The 20,761-nt window shown below is 43.2% G+C and overlaps 1 long non-coding RNA gene across 2 annotated transcripts in view; it reads left to right on the plus strand.

Annotated features, from left to right (window-relative positions):
* The first annotated feature begins 4,856 nt into the window (after positions 1–4,856).
* LOC111098554 overlaps positions 4,857–20,761 on the plus strand; it is a 46,610-nt gene continuing 30,705 nt past the window's right edge. For both annotated transcript variants that reach the window (XR_005368315.1, XR_005368314.1), the window contains exon 1: positions 4,857–5,019. This is a non-coding gene — a long non-coding RNA (uncharacterized LOC111098554). The remainder of the gene's footprint in view (positions 5,020–20,761) is intronic.

Genomic DNA, 20,761 nt, shown 5'->3' on the forward strand with positions numbered 1-20,761 from the left:
AAAAAAAAAAGATGCACTCCCTCTACTCTTCCTCCTGCTTATGCTTTTGCACTCTCTCTAAAAATGAATAAATATATATATTTTTTAATTACAGAAGAGGGGGCATCCCAAGAAGAGTCAGTACCATCTCTTTCCTCCTTTTCATGTCCTTTCCACCCACCCCTGCATGTCACTAATGTCTGCAGTTGCTGATTTATCTTTCCAGGGATACATTTTGCTCAAGTTCGCAGATATGTGTATTCCTTTTTAAATCTCCCCTTCTTTTTTTTCTCCCCTTCTTTCTTGCATGAAATGCTGCTGGCCATCTTTTATACTTTCCTTCTCTCACTTAGCTGTATTTTCTGGAAATCACTCCCTTCTTATTTTACTGTTCTATTACAGCCGCATAGCACTCTATGGTGTGCAAGTGCTGTAGTTTCAACTGGGCTCCTGGGGGGTCATGTTAGGTTGTTTCCAACATCCAGCTGTTGTGGATGTGGCTGCAATGAACAGCTTGTGCACGTAGATTTCCATAGTGTTGGAGGCCTATCTTCAGGGCACAGCCCTAGACCTGAGATACTGAGTCAAAGGGTGAATGCATTTGCACCTTCCTCAGATGTTGCCCAGATCCCCTCTAGGCGGCTGCGAGGGTTTGCCTTCCTACCAGTAGTGTGTGCGAATCCGTGTTCCCCTGCAGGCTTGTTAGTTTGTAACCTCCAATACCAGGGCAGGGAGAGATGGAACAAAGAGACAGACCCTGCCTGGTGGGTGGGTGGCGGCTTTAATGAGCAAAGGGAACACACATAGCCCACTTGTGCTGGGCTGTGACAAGAAGAATGGGTCCCTGCATCCACCTGCCAAATCTTTTTTTGTTTTGTTTTGTTTTTTGTTTTTTGTTTATTCATGAGAGGCACAAAGAGAGAGACATAGGCAGAGGGGAAAGTAGGCTCTCTGCAGGGAGCCTGATGTGGGACTCGATCCCAGGACCCAGGGGTCACGCCCTGAGCCAGAGGCAGACACTTAGCCACCGAGTCACTCAGGTGTCCTACCCACCAAATCTTAAAAGTTTATAAAGAGGCCCTAACTGTGTTCAGTCATTTATGCACTATGCAGGTGTTTTCAACATCACATCACCATCTCAAGGCTGAGTACGTCTTTGGAGCAGCCTTTGGCCAAGAGAAAGGCAAGTGGAACCCACATCCCAAAGACGGGGGAGAGGGTGAGGAGCCCCCTGATTGCCCGGGTCCCGCTCATGGGCCAACTGGTGGAGACATCTCCTGGATGACTTCCTCAGAAGCCTCACCAAATGTATGTGTCATTATTCTTTTAAATGTTGCCATTCCAACAGGAGCAGCAGGAATATCTCATTACAGTTTTATTTTTTTTATTTTTTATTTTTTAATTTATTTATGATAGTCACACACACACACAGAGAGAGAGGCAGAGACATAGGCAGAGGGAGATGCAGGCTCCATGCACTGGGAGCCCGACGTGGGATTCGATCCTGGGTCTCCAGGATCGCGCCCCGGGCCAAAGGCAGGCGCTAAACCCTGAGCCACCCAGGGATAACCTCATTACAGTTTTAATTTGCATTTTCTCAATCATGAGAGAGGTTGCACATCTTTACAAATGTTGATGGGCCATTTTTGTGTTTCTTTGTGAGTTATCTATTCAGGTTTGCCCTTTATTTCTGTTGGGCTTTTGGTCTTTCCCTCTCCCCATTTTCAAGAGTGTATATTAGGGAAGTTAATTCTTTGCCTGTGATAAAGCTTGCAACTATTGTCCCCCAACTTTGTTGATTGCATTTTGGCTTTATGGTGTTTCTCTCATGCAAAAGTCAAAACAAAATTTCTGTGGTCAAATTGATCAGTCTTTTATTGCATCTGGATTTTGAGTCGTAATTAGAAAATATATTCCTACTCCCAGGTTTTAGCAGAATTTATCCATCTTTTTTTTTTCTAGTTCTTGTGTGGTTTCTTTCTTTTTTCTTTTCTTCTCTTTCTTTTTCTCTTTTTCCTTTCCATTTAGATCTCTGATCATTTGGAGTTTATTTTTGTGTATGGTGTGAGGTATGGATCTAATTTTATTTTTTTCCAAATGGTTACCCACCCATTTGTTCCAGCACTATTTATTAAAAAGTCAGTTTTGCCTTTGAGTGTGCTTTTAAATCACCCTGTAGGATAGTTGCTTTGGCTAGATAAAACACTTGGCCAGAGTTTCTGGCTAGAATCTCCCCTCCAGATTTATTTTCATCTTGCTTGAAATTACTCTGACCGCTGGCTGGCTAGCTAAGCACCTGGCGATCACGCTACACTGGCTTTGTGATGACAAGTCTATAGCAGGGTATGGCCCTGTGGCCAATTTCAGCACTAGAACTCTGCCCTCTGGCCTTGTGGATTGGATCTCATGGTAGCTCTCCAATCTCTTGCTCCTGCTTGTTTGCACGAACTGAAACTTCACCAGCTTCTCCTAGCCCTAGACTGCTGGGGCATATTTTCTTTTTGTCTCTTAAAGTTCAGGGCACCCTTTTAAACACTAGTTTCCAAGTTAGTTCTGCATAATTCTTGTTCTAAACTTGCATCACCCAATGAAGTGGAGAAGAGATGAAGGAGCCAAGAGAGAGACTATTTCTTTTTGGCTTTCTCTTAAAGTTCCTCTCCCCTCTCTGGATTGATATCAGGTTAGAGAAATCGGAGGCTGTTGCAAGCATGCTATGAGGGTGTGTACCGAGTTGGGTCTTTCCACAATGTCAGCTTTTTTCACTCATAAAGCAAGGTTCACACAATTCTAACCAGGCTCGGGATTCCAAACTCAATGACATTTCACCACGCTTTTAACTTGGCTTCATGCACATCACACAAAACAAAGACAAGTCACACATCAGACATGAAGCAACAAGGTCAGGAAGTTAACCAACCAAACACAGAGTCAGTCCATGAACTTGCCATTGGTATGCAGACTTGGCCCGGCCTGGTTCAGCCCTCAGCGCTCACTGCTTATTAAGACCAAGCACTGGAGGGTCTCTTTTATGCTCAGGAGATCCAGTGGGCAGAAGCTTGCACTGCACTTGCCTTTCTTATGCAGTAAGACACGGGGGAGTCAGCATCTGGAGAATCTGACAGTAGGCTGCAGAAGTCTTCCCTTCTAAAAGGGGTTTAATCTGTCTTTAGTCCTTCCAGACTTCTGGTTCTAGTGATTACCAGCTCCTCGTTCTTCCAGGTTCGCAGGACCTTACCGATGACCAGTCTTGAGGGCTCCCCGTCTGTGCTGGTTTTGATGATACCTGTTCCCAGACCACCACCCTTTGGCTGCGTATGTCACTGCTTGACATGAGTGACTCCATCTTGCTCTCCACAGAGGCACATTTATTTCCTTACATAGTGAGCACGTATTGAGTACCCACTGTATGCTGGTTCCCGGGCTAGCCTGGACATTGGTGAGGAGGCACAGACCTGGTCTCCTGAAGCCTATGGCCTCCTGGGGAGAGCTCAGATGGCAAAAGGTAATAAAGCTAACATATACATAGGTAGTAACATTGCAGTGTACTTAGCACCTTGGTAGGGAGATGAAATTCTATGGGAAGCATAAGAATAGAGAAATCTGTGGTTGGAGAGTTTGCAAGAAGGAAAGGTTTCAAGATGCCGTTTTGAGGAATAACAAAAATAGGTACTGTGCTATGATTAGAATGCTATTTCACCTCTGGTTCTCATTTGATCCTCAGAGAAAATCATGGATGTCAGGAGCATGAGTGGCATGTGAGTATGTGAGCCTAGAGCTTTGACTCCAGTGTCTGGTTCCGCTTCTCTCTCTGTGTGTTTTGTTTTGCTTTGTTTGTTTACTTACTTATTTATTCTAGGATCTGAAAGAGGATGTTGGCACACACAGCCTGACTTCTTTGAGGGTGTGGTTTACTCTTCTGGACCCACTTCTGGTGGGTGGGAACGAACCAGAGATTTCCTTCGTTGTCCCTCCCTGTCTCCGCTTCTCTCTCTTCTCAGTTTCCTTCCTCGTGTAGAGGGATAGTACCAGCAATAAAATCTCCTTCAGGAGAGCGGGGGGCTGATGGAAAGCTAAAGAAGAAAATAGACGTGACATAGGTTGGAAATTATAAAATACCACCCTAATATAGATAATTATGGTAGTTATCTCCGCCGACATCCGCTCACAAAGAGCAGACAGCAATGGCCATTGAGAGCCATTATGTGTAGTAGGTTGCTATGCACCTGCTACCATGTCAAGCACTTTATATACAATTTCATATCTAGTCTTATAACAACCCAGCAAGGGAGAAACCTCCTCTTCATTTTACTTGTAAGGAAACCCAGACTCAGGCAGGTGAAGTCATGGAACCAGGACCTGAATCCAATGTGATGTTAAAATCTACTCCAGAAATCTGGGGTTGGGGAGAAATGGGAAGAAAAGCCATCTGGTTCCTTCCACCTTATGCACCCCGCCCCCATGAACCGCACCTTCTTAACTTCCCTGCCTTTCCCTGCCTCTACTCATCTGTTCTCCACACTCAGCCCCTGCTGGGACCCTCTGCTGCCAGCAGGAACACAGAATGGCATGAGGTCAGGATGAAGGGAGTTTGGTTTCTCCCAGGCCTGGGGAACAGCCCAGAGGCTGGCCTAGCTGCCATTCTTTTGGGGATGGTGTGCTCATGTGACGGTTGCCCAAGCTGCAGAGAGTGAATGCTGTTACCTCTGGGGTCCCAGGCTGAGAGGGGAAGAGGACAAAGCAGCCTCTTGGAGGAACGCCCAGGCACATTTGGAGGCTGGTGGATCTGCAGTCACTCAGCACCACGTCCTGACTGTCCTCAGCTGCATCTGACAGCCCAGGGATTTGGGGAACATTCTATTGCACCTCAGTTACTTTTGTCTTTTGTCGGACAGCTTAGACTGCCTGCTTCTCGGAGGTGCAGGGAGCTGCTTTCCAGCGTGGCTGGCCAGGGCTGCAGGGGAAGGTGGAGGGAGAGCATGGACTTGGGGTGTCACTCGGAGCTGTGGGGAGTGTGAGTGCCAGAAGTCCAAACGGATCCAGGTTAGTAAAAAGAGGGGGTAATTTGTTAGTTTAGGTGGTTGAGGGAGATGTTCTAGAAAAAGTTCTGCGGGGTCAAGGCTTTTCTAAGGCAAGAACCCTTACACACTCTCCATCCTTCCCTTATTCTCCCTCTACCCTTCTGCGGGGAGATGGGCACATAATCAGAGTGCCCTTGATCAAGTCCCCAGCATGAAGAAAAGGCTGGTCAGAGGAGCTTTTCTTTGACTTTGCAGCTGGCAAACCCCCATTTAAAGAACTTGGCTCAAGCTGGTTCACTGGGTATGATAGTTGGTTTGGTGGGGGTGGGATGGGGAGTCAGAGAAGAAAAAAGGGGAGGGAGGAAAGACATCAAATCCACTGTCTGGGCATGAGAGGGACCGAGAATCCTTCCCATCTCATCTGGAATAAGACATGAGAGGAACAAGGGCAGGAAATAAGGGGCCACCTGGCCAGGGAAAGTCACCGCTTAATCCCTCAGGAAGAAAGACCATAGGAATCCATCTGGAACAAAGAGCCATCTTATTGACTATTTTTTCTCCTCTGGAAACACTACCTGAAGAGAGTCATGTATTCTAACACACTGGTGGGAGGAAGGCTTACTTGCATTGGCTCAGACTTCCTAAAGATACTTTTTAGCTTTCTTTGTCAGAAAACTTGATTTGTTCCTGTCCAGAAGCTCATTGTATTAGTGGCCCATTGCTGCGTAACAAATTGCTCCCAAATGTAGCCCCTTTGCCTCTTAAGATAACACTTCATTCCTCACAGAGTCCATGGGGTGAGAATCTGGGATCTGCATGCTGAGTGCCTCCTGGATCAAGGTGTCTCAGGAGATTGGGGCTGTAGTCATCTCAAGAATTTCTCACATGCTTAGCCTTCTCTTTAGACCATGTTTCCATGGAAATGCCCTGGATTTGATCTTTGCTGTCAAGCTGTCAGCCAGGCCTAAGGTCTTGGTTCAAGACAACTAGGTCGAAGTGTTGGCTTCGTGAGGTGGCTGGCCGGCTTCCGTCCCTCACAGGTTGTTGGACTGAGGGCCTCAGTATGTCACCATGTCCTATGGTCTTCTTCATGGGACTGTTCACAATATGGTGGCTTCGTTGTTCTAATGCAAGTGATCAGAGAGAGTGAAAGAGAGTGAGAGGGTTGTTAATGGAAGCCACAGTCTTTTTATAGCCTAATATTGGAAGTGACATCATATAATTTCTGTCATATTTAGTTACTTAGAAGTGAGTCACTATATGCAGTCACTAAATCACACTCACACGGAGGGGTACAGGAACACCTGAATTTCAGGAGGTGGCTATTAATGGAGGCCATCTTAGAGGCTGCTCATTTACTTGAGAGGAAACATTTGCAGGACACATGTTTATTCAACAACTATTATATGCCAGTCACTCTTCTAGGGGCTTGGGTGCATTAATGAGGAAAACAAAGATGCTTTTCTTCAAGGAGCTTCCAGAGGGAAAAGCTCCTGCAAAGTTTTTGAGGGATATGAGAACACGGGGCCTTTGAGGAACCATTAGAAGTTCAGAAGCATGGGGACCAAGCTGGATATGGAGTTAGGGAGGTGATCAGGGTCTTCCTTGCTATGTAGAGCATTTGCATTGATACCCAAGGCAATGGGGAATCCTTAGTGGATTTTAAGTGTGAAGTCATGTTCCATGTAGTACCAGGCTGGATGCAGGGAGACCAATCAGAAGGCAGGACAGCAGTTTAGGCAGGAGATGATGCTACCCATCTGGCGAATGGTTAATATGCTATATATCTCTCTATACAAGGGAGTATCATTTAGTATCAAAAGGAATGATACATTGGGTGCAAGTTAATACATAGGTGAACATTGAAAATATGCTAGCTGAAAGAAGCCAGTCACAAAAGACCATGTGTAGTATGATTCCTTTTATGGGAAATGTCCAGAATGGGCAAAGCATCCACAGAGACAGAAAATAGATGAATAGTTGCCTAGGTCTGGGGAAGATGGGGGCTGGGAGATGATGCTAAGAGTATTGAGTTTCCTTTTGGGGAAACTGAATTTATTTATTTACTTAAGAAAAAGAGAGAGAACACACAAGTAGAGGAAGGGCAGAGGGAGAGGGAGAGAAAATCTCAAGCAGACTCCCCACTGAACCTGGAGCCTGACCTGGGGCTCCATCCCAGAACCCTGAGATCATGGCCTGAGCCAAAATCAAGGGTCAGGTGCTTAGCTGACTGAGCCACCCAGGTGCCCCCCCCCCGCCACCAAAACTCTTATATTGAATGTGATGATGGCCGCACAGCTCTGAATATACTAAAAAACATTGAATTGTCCACTTTACCTGGATGAATTGAGTGGTATGTGAATTACATCTCACTAATAGAGTGGTTGCAAAGACACAAAGAGCTAAAGAGCAGAAAGGCGCCTGTCACTTGACCTAAGAAAGTTCTTTGGAGCAGGTTTTGGGCTCATCCCTCCTGAAGCCATGACTTGATTCCTCGAACCGTATTTCAGCTCGTCCTGTGTCACTATCATTTCTCCTATTTCATGCACACCTCCTGAGCCCCAACCTCTTGTCTCTCTGCTTTTCCTCACTCTTGTCCCCAGTTCCTCCCCAGGAGCTCCCAGACCTATACTCACTGGCATCTCTCCTCAGACTTGCTGACAGCTCTAGGTCTAGCCTCCATCAGTCCCCTGTTCTGTTCTCACTTCATGTACCATGTCCTGGATGGCCCCCGCTCTCCTTGGCTCAGACCTCAGGTCTCTGACTCATCTTCCACTCATATCTCCATCTTGGCTCTGTCCTCCGGAAAGACCCAGCTTCACCAAGAACCTCCAGGAGAGCCAACCTCCTCCTTGGGGGCCGATTCCATGAAGCAATCAAGCTGTAGACCAGCAAGGGAAATGCCACCCTTTACAGCATCCCCCACCCCCCGGGGAAAATCTGTAAACATTCACGTACTATAAATTACAGGGAAAATGTGCAGAGAGAGTGAAATAGCTTCTTCTTCTTCTTTTAAGAGATTTATTCATTTATTTGAGAGGAAGAATGAGAGAGCATGAGCAGGGGGAGAAGCAGAGGGAGGGAGAGAATCCTGAAGCTGACTCTCCACTCAGGGCTCCATCCTAGGACCTTGAGATCATGACCTGATCCGAAACCGAGAGTCAAGGCTGCTCAACTGACTACGCCACCCAGATGCCCCTGAAATAGTTTCTTGTTAATCATAGTTCCCTCGTTACTGAACTCCTACTATGTGCTAGGTAATTTATGTGCATAATCTTCTTAAATTTTTGCAATCCTTTGAGGTCGGTTATGGTTAACCACACTTGACACATGGTGATCGGTGGCTCTGGACTCTGGGAGGTGGTGTGACGAAACCACAGCTGCACGACCGGGTGTTGGCAGAGCTGGAATATCATCCCAAGTCAGCATGGCTGCAAGGCTCCTGCTCTTCTCAGTGCCCTGTGCTGCCTCTGCTAAGGGCACATGAGTAGCAAATTCTGGTCATTAAGTTTGTTTCTTACACTATTGGTTCCTTGATGTGGGGGCAGGGGGAAGACTGTTCTTCTGAGTCCTGTTCTGTATTCAAAGACCTTTTGGTCACCAGATAGCCAATGAATGATTTTTTTAAAAAAAGATTTTATTTTTAAGTAATCTCTAGACCCATCAGGGGGTTTGAACTCATAACCTTGAGATCAAGAGTCACACAGTCCACCGACTGAGCCAGCCAGATGCCCCTCCAATGCCTGAATCCAGCAGGAGTGGGGTCCATCTATCTGCTTCCCGGCTCAGTTTTTCTCTTTCCTCTGCTTCCATGAGTAGAGTGAGCAGTGCTGACAAGCACCTACTCCATTTCCTTGCCAGAAGTTGGTCTTTTAGCTTTGGTTCTTGCCTCCTCTCTCCCAAATCTTCTGGGTCCCTCAGTCTATCTAGCCCTTTTTCTTCAGAGCTCTTGATCCAATTTCATTCATTTTCTCAGTCCACAGCACCATTGCTCTATCAGACCAACACAGTCTCATAGCTGAATGATGGCCACAGCCCCCCAGCTGCTCTGTCTGCCCTGGTCCCCATCCCTTCCAATCTTCTCCAAACTGCACTCAGGGAGGTCTGTCTAAGATGAAAATCTGATCTTTCCGTGTTTCTGACCAAGTGCTTTCGATGGCTCCGCCTTGCTCCTGGGATGGAGTCTAAAATCCTTCCTCAGGCCCTCCACGATCTGGCCCTGCTTCTTCTCATCTCTCACTGCTCTACTTGCCAAACCCCGTGCTCCAGGAACTTCTTTCTGTTTCTTGAAGGCACCACATTCTTGCTTGCCTCTGGGCCTTCCTATGTGCTTTCTTCTTTGCTAAGAATACACTTCTCAGACATTTGTCTGGCTTTTTCAGCCAAACTTAGCTCCTGACTTAGGCGTTGCTCATTCTGGGAAGTCCTTCCTCCCACACCCTCCAGGGCTGTGTCACGTGTATCTCCGTGTGCTTCCTTTATCTTATGAATTATCATTCTGGACTCCAGTTTATCATCCATCTATTTCTCCCACCAGATTGCAAGCTGGGGCAAAAGTGTGGGGCTCGTTCTACTCATTGCGCTACCCACCAATGCCTAATATGATAGATGCTCACCTACTAAATGGAAGTTGTGGCCAGCACAGCAGTAGGTCTTGTAATTCAAACTAGGGTAACAACATTACTAGAAGGTAGCATGTCTTCATAGTGGTTTGGTCCTCCTTAGGACCTGACTTTATGGAAGGATTCTGGTAACAATGTTATTTACTGATACTAAACATTATGACATATTATTGCTCTTTTTAAAATATATTATTGCTCTTTTAAATTTATACTTTGAGAATGATGCCCCTGGGAGTAGAAGATTGATCTTTGGAGTGAGACAGAACTAGTTTTCCATCCTGGCTGTTCCCCTTCTTGGTTGAACCAATGGTCCCCTTTGGGCCTCCATTCTTCAGCGAGAAATGGGAATAATTATATCCACTCACAGGTTTGATGAGAGGAGAGAATGCAGTAATACATTAAAAGCTCTTGGTATAAGGCCTGGCCCAAAATAAGCACTTTGAAAATGCTAGCCATTATTAGCAGAACAATAAGGATAATAAAAGCTACCTGCCTGGCAATTAGATACTTGACAGATGGAAGTTGTATTGTTATTGCTATTATAATAAGGGAATGCTTGTGGTTTTCTTATAGTGGTTCTGAGATGGATTGGCAGGAAGCTGCTCTCTGGGGATGTAGGCGAGAGGAAGCCATTGCTGGGAAGGTTCTTCCCCTGGTTTTCTGGCAGCAGACATATGATGACCAATTCTGGTTGGACTATGCTAAGGAGAGTGTTGAGAGGGAGTCCTCCAAAGGTCGGGACCTTCTCCTGGCAACTCTCTTCTTTGGGCCAAGCTCAGCACAGCATTTTGGAGAGGCCCTTGGGACCTTTCCTCCTGCTACCCTGAAGGAATGAAAAGACAGTCCAGGGCAGCATTTGGAATCACAGGAGGTGGGGGGACAGAGTTGAAAAGAGAGCTTGGTACTTGGAAAAGACCACATCTATGAAACTGTACGGAGACCTCATAGACACATTTTGGTAACAAGCACTAGCACTGCCAGGAGGCTCAACTGCTAGTCTGATGGCATTTCCATTCTGACCTGAGACTTCTGGAGGCTGCTTTATCTGCAGTGTGTGTCTTGGGCTGGCCCTTCCCTCCTCCTCTTTCCAAAGCTTGGCCTTTAGGAGTGTGGGTGTTGCTGTTGCTCTCCCTAGTTAAGAACAGGGAAGTGAGCTGGGTTGCAGAAGCCCAGGGAATTTGGCTATGTGGAGCAGCAAGGCTGTTGCCAACTTGGCTCCTGACTTTTGTCTTCCAGCATCTTCCATGTGCCTCAGGCCTGTGATTCATGGCTACCTAGAGGGTGTGCTGCGATTTTTAAAGCTGAGAGTGGTAGAAGAGGGTGGGTTTGGGGTCCTGGGTGTTGCTGAGCTGGACCTTGGCCTCTACACCTTATATCTGTGTACCCCTGGTTAAGTTATTGCTGGTGCTTCTCAGAGCTGGAGCTTTCTCATCACCAAAATGGGGGTCATAGCTTCATTTAATGTAATTCTTAATGTTTGGCTTTGGTTCTGTCATATTATCATTTGTTCTCTTTGTTTTTGTTCTTTTTTCAAAAAAGATTTTATTTATTTATTCACAAGAGACACACAGAGAGAGGCAGAGACATAAGCAGAGGGAGAAACAGGCTCCCTGTGGGAAGTCTGATGCAGGACTCAATCCCAGGACCTGGGGTCATGCCCTGACCAGAAGGCAGACGCTCAACCACTGAAGCACTCAGGTGCCCCTTTGCTTTTTTTATGTTTTCTACTTCCTGCCTCCTTTTGAATTATTTGAAAGGTTTTCAGTCTTCCATTTCAATTTATCTTTGGAGATAAATCATGTGCAACATACAGACTCGTGTCGCTCCAGATTCATATGTTGGAGGCCTAAGCCCCAGGGTGGTGGTATCTGGAGGTGGGCTTTCAGGAGGTCGTTAGGGTTGGATTAGGTCATGTGGGTGCAGCCCCCTGCACCATTCATGCCCTTAGGATGGGAGACACCAGAGAGCTGGCTTCCTCTCTCTGTCTCCACCTGCATACCCTGAGGAGAGGCCACCTGAGGACAAAGCAAGAAGGCTACTGTGTACAACCCACAGAGAGAACTCTCCCCAGACATCCACCCTGCTGGCACTCTCATCTCTAACTTCCAGTCTCCAGAACTGCGAGAAATAAATTCTGGTTGTTTATGCCACCCAGTCTCTGATATTTTGTTATGGCAGCCTGAACAGATCAAGACAATAATATCTCTTGTATGTTTTCTCTCAGTGGCTATTCAAAAGATCATAATATAAATACTTAATGTTTCATGGTCTACTTAGATAGTCTACCATTTTTAGTGCAATATAGGCATCTACCCATCTTGTAGGCCCTATACCCTTCTCTCCTGTATTTTGTGCTTGTCATATGTATTCCATGTACACACACTAAAAATCTCACCAGACAATGCTATAATTTTTGCTTTTTGCTATCATACATATTTCAAAGAACTTAGGAGGAGAAAAATAGTTATGTAAGCAATGTGTCATTTTTCTTTGGCTGTTTTCAAGACTTTTCTTTGTTTTGGAGGTTTGATTGTGATGTGTCTGGGCATGTAAATCATGCATTTGAAAGCATTTTTTGACATAAGGGGAATATGCATTGTGGAAAAAGGATTCTATGCATTGTGACTGCAAGTTAGACAAAGCCACATAAAATTTAAAAACCCAATTGCATACAATATCAAGTCTCTTCTGGGACTTGAATGGTCCTAAGGATGTAGCAGGATGCAAAAACTCACCAGATCTTAAAGTTTTAAAATTACATTTCTTAGGCTATCATTGTCTTAGTCCCATCGAGGTGTTATGACAAAGAACCACAGACTGGGTAGCTTTTAAACAACAGAAATGTATGTCTCACAGTTCTAGAGGTTGTAAGTCCAAGGTCAGGGCACCAGCATGGTTGGATGAGGGCTGTCTTCTGAGTCCCAAACTTCTCATTGTGTCCTCACATGGTGGGAAGGGGCAAGAGAGCCCTCCTGGGCTCTTTAATAAAGGCATTAATCTCACATGTCGGGTCCATCCTCATGATGACCTAAACACCTCCCAAATGACCCTTTTCCTAATTCCATCACATTGGGCATTAGGATTCCAACATGAATTTTGGGCACACATATATTCAGACCAAAGCAATCACAGATTTCTAGAATCTATGGCCAGAGGGAGAAAGACATTTATATGCTGGGAGCTTGCCAACAATAATGGGAGCTTCAGACTTTTGTCAGTAAAAGAATTTGGTAATGACCTCCCCCCATCAAGGATGTGGGCCAACTGATGTCTCCTCTTGAAGTTATGGAAGAAGTGATATCAACCTTCATAAATAGGGCTGCAAATAAGAATCTAGGCAGCCTGCTCCATTCCACATCTCTGTTAGTGGATAAAGCCAACTGCAACAAAAAAAGCATGCCTTAAGTGGCCCGAGGCCCTTCCAATTGTCATGATGAATATGAGGGCTGCAGTTCAAAGGACTGTGGAGCTGCAGACCAGATGACACCGTCAGGGGACAGCCTGTGATGGCTCCAATCCCTGGAGGACATATCACCATCTTCATCCAAGACACATTTTCTATTCCAATTCCTTCTCATCCTGAGTGTGAGCTGCCAGGACACAGGACTCCATGCCAACCCAGGAACTCCAGCCGGGAGACTGTGTACATGAAGGAATTCTGGATACAGAACTCCCTCACAAGTGGATGGATTGTGTCCTGTGAAATTTTTATACTCCTGAGAATTGGCTCTCTGCTACAAGCTCAGAGACCAATGGACAACAAGCCACAACTGACCCAAACCATAGCCAAAAGAATGTGAGCCTCCCTCCTCAACAAATGACTGATGTTTAAACTTGATAACTGAAAATTTGCACCCACATTAGGCAGCTTTAAACTAAAGTAAAAGGGGATTATCCTGTGGCATTTGCAGCTAATGGTGAATTTCATAATCAAGCTTTGAAGAACTGTCTCCAGATCCAGGATCAGTGACTTCTCAGGATTGCTGGTGTGAGCTGGAAGACCTTGGAGCCCACACAAATATGGAATTCACAACAGTCTTCATTCATGTGTGAATTATAGGTGCACAGAGTAGGGAGCTCATAATCAAGGGACCTTTGTGTCACAAACTCTGAAGGTAAAAACTCAACAAACAAAAACCTCAGTATTTCCTTTGGTGTACATTAGTTGCTTTGCATCAAGCATTAGTTTGATGTAGTCTCACTTGTTTATTTTTGCTTTTGTTGCCTTTGCTTTTGGTGTCAGAGTAAAAAAATCATTACTGAGACTGATATCAAGGAGCTTAACTACCTGTGTTTTCTTCTAGGAGTTTTATGGTTTTAGGTCTTATGTTCAAGGCTATAATCAATTTAAGTTAAATTATCCATAGGGCATAAGATAGTGATTCAGCTTCATTCTTTTGCAGGTTGCTGTGTAGTTTTATCAGCACCATTTATTGAAGACATTTTCCCCACTGTATATTCTTGGCTCCTTTGTCATAAATTAATTGACCACATCTGTATAGGGTTTTTTTTTTTTTCTGGGTTCTTTATTCTATTCTTTTGACCTATATGTCTATCTTTAGTTGTGATCATTTTCTATTGTTATATAGCAAAACCACAAACTTAGCAGCTTCAAATAAGACACATTTATTATCTCAGCTTCTGGGAGTCAAGAGTCTGGGTATGATTTGTGTATAAATAGGAACCCAGAGACTGTCTGCTCAGGATCTAACAAGGCTGCAATGTGGCTGGCAACTGGGTTGTGTTCTCATCTAAGGGCTCAGATGGGGAAGGATTTGATTCCAAACTCATTCAGGTTGTTGGCAGAATTCTGATGAGGGCCCCAGCATTTTGGTGGGTGTTGGCCAGGGCCACCCTCAAGTCCCAGAGGCTTCCTGCAGTTCCCTGCCATGTGGACTTCCAGATAAGCCGTTTATAACATGGTGGTTTGTTTCTTCAAGACCAGGAGGCATGCCTCTCTCTAGTTAAAAGTCTTATATAACAAAATGTAACCACAAGAGTGACATCCAGTCATCTTTGCCATAATCAGAGCAGTGACATCCCATCACCTTTGCTATATTCTAAGCAAATCACAGTTTCTCCCCAAATTAGAGAGGGAGGGGATTGTATAAGGGCATGATCCATTGGGGGTTGCCTTAAGGTGCATTTGCTACACTGGGTTATGAGACAGATGACCCATATTTTGCCCTATCTCCGGCATTTACTGGATGCATGTCTTTCAGTGAGTCATTTCATTTCTCTTCATATGTAGCTTCATCTCTAAATTGGAGCTAATAATTTACTCCCTGCTCATGTCACAGTTTCTAAGAAGATTAAATGACATAATGCATGCACAGAGGCTACAAAACTGAAATTATAATGTACCAAGGAACACAAACTGATTACCCAGATGAAGCCTTTATTATAACTAGTTATCTTCCTTGGAATTGGATAAATGTTGAGTTACATAAATTTCTGATCTATCTGTTGTCAGGGGCTTAAATAGACTTGGATAACAAAAGACTGTGTTTAATTTTATAGAGACACTTATAGCTTAATCAATTATGCTAATGGAAATGTATATGCAAAAATCTTGACAACTAAGGGACTCTTGAGGGTACTTTTAAAAATTATTTAAAGCATCATAAATATAGATTATACAACTTATGCATAATATCCTGCTAGCCAGAGATATCTGCCAAATAAATGCAGGGCTGAAGTCATGCAATGAATAATAAGTCAAAAGTAAACTTCTGAATCTGGTACTACCAGAGCCACAGAATGGCTCTGTGACATTGGGAAATGAATTTATTGCCCTGTGAGCCTCAGTTCCCTCATCTGTAAAAATGAGAAGGATGATCTCCAAAATCTCTGAGGTGCCTTCCAGCTCAAAGATTCTAAGAACCATACTGACAATGCCATTTCCGGATTCAACACATTTATGGTTTTGGGTTATAATAAGCAGATCTAACTATCATGTTCCAGTGTTGTGAGAGTCCATCTGTTTACATAGTAACTTGAATTGGAAGTTGAATTGTATATGGTGGGTGCTCTGGGGTACCACCCCGTCTCCCTTTAGGACCAATATACATTTATTCCTCCGGTGGCTGCCAATGTTGTTGGCAAATACCTGAGTTCCTCCTCAAAGCTGCGCTCAGCTGAATAGAGCTACTGGGCTCAAGGCCATGCAGCCTTTTCTGGGAGCAACTCATACCCAGTGACTGGTCAAAGCAAGAGTCATAAACTGGGAACATAAAGTCACAACCCGCTACCTGCATTTAGGGTAGCTCTAATGGTCCATCCTAACTCAAGAGTTCCCCATGGGGTTGACTGAGAACACTTTTGGAATAATATCGCACTTCAACTCCTTCTCCTGCCCTGCCTGCTGTCACCGCCTTCTCATGAGTGTTAATCCTGAGAGTACTTCTTAATCAACTACCATCTTAAAGCCTCTTTCCCAGAGAGCCTAACCTAAGAGTTATTCTGTTAGCATCCAGCTTCAAGTTATAGGAAACCAAGCAAAGTGTAAGTTAAACAACAGAGCTCTAGGGTTAGTTAATTTAGTGGTGTGAGAGCATCATCAAAGGTCCAGGTGCTGTCCAGCTTTTCATTTTGCCACCACCAGGAAGTTAAAAAATGGATATGCAGGCAATTAAAAAAAATAGAACAATAGACCATTGATAACCTTAAAACTGGTTTTTATCATGACAAATTTTCTTTCTAAAAAAAAAAAAGAATAACCAGGGGAATATTAAAAAAGAAAACCATAGCTGGGGGCATCACAATGCCAGATTTCAGGTAGTACTACAAAGCTGTGGTCATCAAGACAGTGTGGTACTGGCACAAAAACAGACACATAGATCAATGGAACAGAATAGAGAATCCAGAAGTGCACCCTCAATTTTATGGTCAACAAATATTCGACAAAGGAGGAAAGACTATCCACTGGAAAAAAGACAGTCTCTTCAATAAATGGTGCTGTGAAAATTGGACATCCACATGCAGAAGAATGAAACTAGACCACTCTCTTGCACCATACACAAAGATAAACTCAAAATGGATGAAAGATCTAAATGTGAGACAAGATTCCATCAAAATCCTAGAGAAGAACACAGGCAACACCCTTTTTGAACTCGGCCACAGTAACTTCTTGCAAGATATATCCATGAAGGCAAGAGAAACAAAAGCAAAAATGAACTATTGGGACTTCATCAAGATAAGAAGCTTTTGCACAGCAAAGGATACAGTCAACAAAACTAAAAGACAACCTACAGATGGGAGAAGATATTTGCAAATGATGTATCAGATAAAGGGCTAGTATCTAAGATCTATAAAGAACATATTAAACTCAACAGCAAAGAAACAAACAATCCAATTATGAAATGGGCAAAAGACATGAACAGAGATCTCACAGAGGAAGACATAGACATGGCCAACAAGCACATGAGGAAATGCTCTGCATCACTGGCCACCAGGGAAATACAAATCAAAACCACAATGAGATACCACCTCACACCAGTGAGAATGGGGAAAATTAACAAGGCAGGAAACAACAAATATTGGAGAGGATGTGGAGAAAGGGAACGCTCTTGCACTGTTGGTGGGAATGTGAACTGGTGCAGCCACTCTGGAAAACTGTGGAGTTTCCTAAAGAGCTAAAAATAGAGCTGCCCTATGACCCAGCAATTGCACTGCTGGGGATTTGCCCCAAAGATACAGATACAGTGAAACGCCGGGACACCTGCACCCCAATGTTTATAGCAGCAATGTCCACAGTAGCCAAACTGTGGAAGGAGCCTCGGTGTCCATTGAAAGATGAATGGATAAAGAAGATGTGGTTTATGTATACAATGGAATATTACTCAGCCATTAGAAACGACAAATACCCACCATTTGCTTCAACATGGATGGACCTGGAGGCTATTATGCTGAGTGAAATAAGTCAATCGGAGAAGAACAAACATTATATGGTCTCATTCATTTGGGGAATATAAAAAATAGTGAAAGGGAATAAAGGGGAAAAGAGAAAAAATGAGTGGGAAATATCAGAAAGGGAGACAGAACATTAGAGACTCCTAACTCTGGGAAACTAACTAGGGGTGGTAGAAAGGGAGGTGGGTAGCGGGTGGGGGTGACTGGGTGACGGGCACTGAGAGGGGCACTTGATGGGATGAGCACTGAGTGTTATTCTATATGTTGGCAAATTGAACACCAATAAAAAATAAATTTGTAAAAAAAAAAAACACCTTAAAATTTCCAGGTTATTGCTAATTATGTTTACTAAGCCAAAGTAGACATAAGCAACAGTTGTTGGATGCTTAATAGATATGGGACATATTTTTACTTTACCAAATTTAGTCCTTATAATCATCCCATGTAGTGAGTGTTATCCTCACTTTATAGATGAAAAAACTGAGGCTCAGAAATGTGAGTGATATGTCTATGGTCATATGCTACTAAATGGGCAACCTTTGACCTTTTGGCTCCTAAACAGGCATTAAATTCTTTCCATTATAGTGGCTCAGCTTCTGCCAATGTCACCCTAGATGCCTGTAAAGAGAGTTCTTTGATTGGAAGCAACAGAAACTGACTTTGACAAGTATAAGCAAAAATGGGATTAGTTGGAAGTTTATGAACTATATTTTGGTACAGGAAAAGACACTTCTACAGGTATTTCAATCACAAAGGGACTTGATACAGAGAATTATGTGCTAAAAAAAATTGTTGGAAGGGCTGAGAAGATTCTTGGCTGAAATTTTAGGAAAAACTACAGAACAATATACACCAACCCAAGGGAAGTTATTGCCTTTGAGGTCACCTCTGAAGCTAAGCTAAGATCAAGAGCCAACCACTGCTACCCCTAGCTGCAAGGGAGTCCAGCATACATAGTTTTAGCTTTTCAACCTCCCCAACCAGGAGGGTTGATGGAAGCTAAATGCAACATTTAGCTCACAAATATATGGGGTAGCTTACAAAATTAAAGAAAAAAATCAGAGAAAATAGGTCTTGGGAATGATAGGAACTAGAGAATTTCCAGGGACTTGGCAATGGGAACTAATGGAGAGGTTCGCTACGGTTCAATCCACTAGTTCCTTCCACTTTTAGCCAGAGATTGGTCATCAAACTATATCAAGATAAAGAGGTATTTTAGGGTTGGGGGATGGGTGAAATAGGTGAAGGGAATTAAGAGTACACTTAACATCATGAGTGCTGAGTAATACATAGAGTTGTTGAATCACTATATTGCACACCTGAAACTCATATAACAAACACAGTACATTAATTACACTGGAAATAAAATAAATACTCAACATTATGCATAAATAAAGAGATAGTTATGCAGAAAATAAAGAGGTATTTGGGAGTATCTGCAATGTACACAGCATAACGGAAGGCAGTGAATGGGAATGTTAACATTAATATAAAAATGGCCTAAGGTATCAGCCTTACCATCAGGAACAGTATTGCTAGGTCGTACAGTTCAAAACTGTATCTAAAAGCAAATGTCACAGTATATCTTTGGTACATGATATTGGTTTTTCATGAACAATTGCAAGAGTTTAGGATGATTGACTTCTATATGGTGGGTTGTTGATAAGTTGTCTTCTTTTATTTTTTAGTTTAAAAAATTTTAAAGATTTTATTTATTTATTCATGGGAGACACACAGAGAGGGGCAGAAACATAGGCATAGGGAGAAGCAGCCTCCTTGCAGGGATCCCGATGTGGGACTCAATCTCAGGACTCTGGGATCATGACCTGAGCTAAAGACAGATGCTCAACCACTGAACAATGCAGGTGCCCCTAGGTTGTTTTCTTTGTGATAATCCCAAGACTCTTCCATCCATTAAAAGCACTACTTTATTAATACTCATCTCCCTCTGAGGCCAGCAAATGGTTGTGCCCTATGATCTCCAGCAGTTAGACTCACAATCATGTGGTTGTTATCTCCCTTTCCACCCACGCCCCCCAGTTATACCAGCAACAGAACTCGATACTCAGACTTTTAGCAAAACAACATCCCATGGCCCTTTTTTGCTTCTATGTAGGGCAAAGGAATGTAATATTCCTAATGGCCAAATTGCCTGAACAAAACTCTTTAAATAGAGGCTGTAGATTATTGATTTTTTTTCAGGTTTGTGGTGAAAATCAAATACGTAAAAGTTGAGAGTTAAGGGGAGAAGACAGATTTCTTTACAATATGGATAAGGAAAGGGATTTCATTCCATGTACTCATGTTAATAAACCATATTTATTATTATACAAAATATAGTAGATAAGTAAAAATAAATGATTATCTTTTGGTTAGTCCAGTGAATGAAACTGATTTTATTTTTTCATATCTTCTTTCAATCTTATCTTTCATCACAGCTAGTTTTTAGATTGTGTGATCCTAGTAGTGATCAATGTTACTCCATCTGGATTGTTCATCACGAACACCAATGCAGCTTTAGAAATACAGTTTCCAACCACAGGACTGACTAGAGATTTAGATTCAGTAGGTACAGGATGGGCCTGGGAAAGAGTATGTTTAAACATTTCACAGGTAATTCTAATATACATTCATGTTTAAGAACCACTGGCATCAATAAAAATATGAAAGCATAGTTACTTTTCCTGGCTCTATTTAATAGTCATTTCTTATAATTGTAATGACTGAATCAAATAAATGTATTTTCTTCATCATTTCCCTACTGTTGAAGGTTTCAATGCACACCATTTTCTCAATGATACATAGCACCATAACGAACACTTTATAAAGCCTTTTTCCTTCTTCCAAATTATTCTTTAGGAGGAAAATAATAATGTTGTTGAGTACTTTAAAAATTCTCCAAAATAGTAGGTTAGTACAACTGGGTATATATTACCTGCATTTCAAGCAGCTTGATTGAGTTGTGTTTTTGAAGAAAGATTATTGATTGCATTTTTTTCCCTTTCCTACTTCAAAGTTGAATATTGTGACTGTTTTTGTCTCTCTGGCTTATACTCACTCCTGCATACATTTGAAGAAGTGTGTACTGGAGGCAAAATATCTTAGTGGAAAGTATGGGATTTGGAGGCAAAAGCCACAGGCTTCATTTCCAACTTTAAATGAAAGTGGGTAGTTTATTCATGAGGCTTCGGAGTTATCCTCATCTTTATAATAGAAGTCATGATGCTTCTG

This window comes from Canis lupus, chromosome 13 (assembly GCF_011100685.1).
Source record: "Canis lupus familiaris isolate Mischka breed German Shepherd chromosome 13, alternate assembly UU_Cfam_GSD_1.0, whole genome shotgun sequence".
In the NCBI taxonomy this organism is placed as follows: domain Eukaryota; kingdom Metazoa; phylum Chordata; class Mammalia; order Carnivora; family Canidae; genus Canis; species Canis lupus.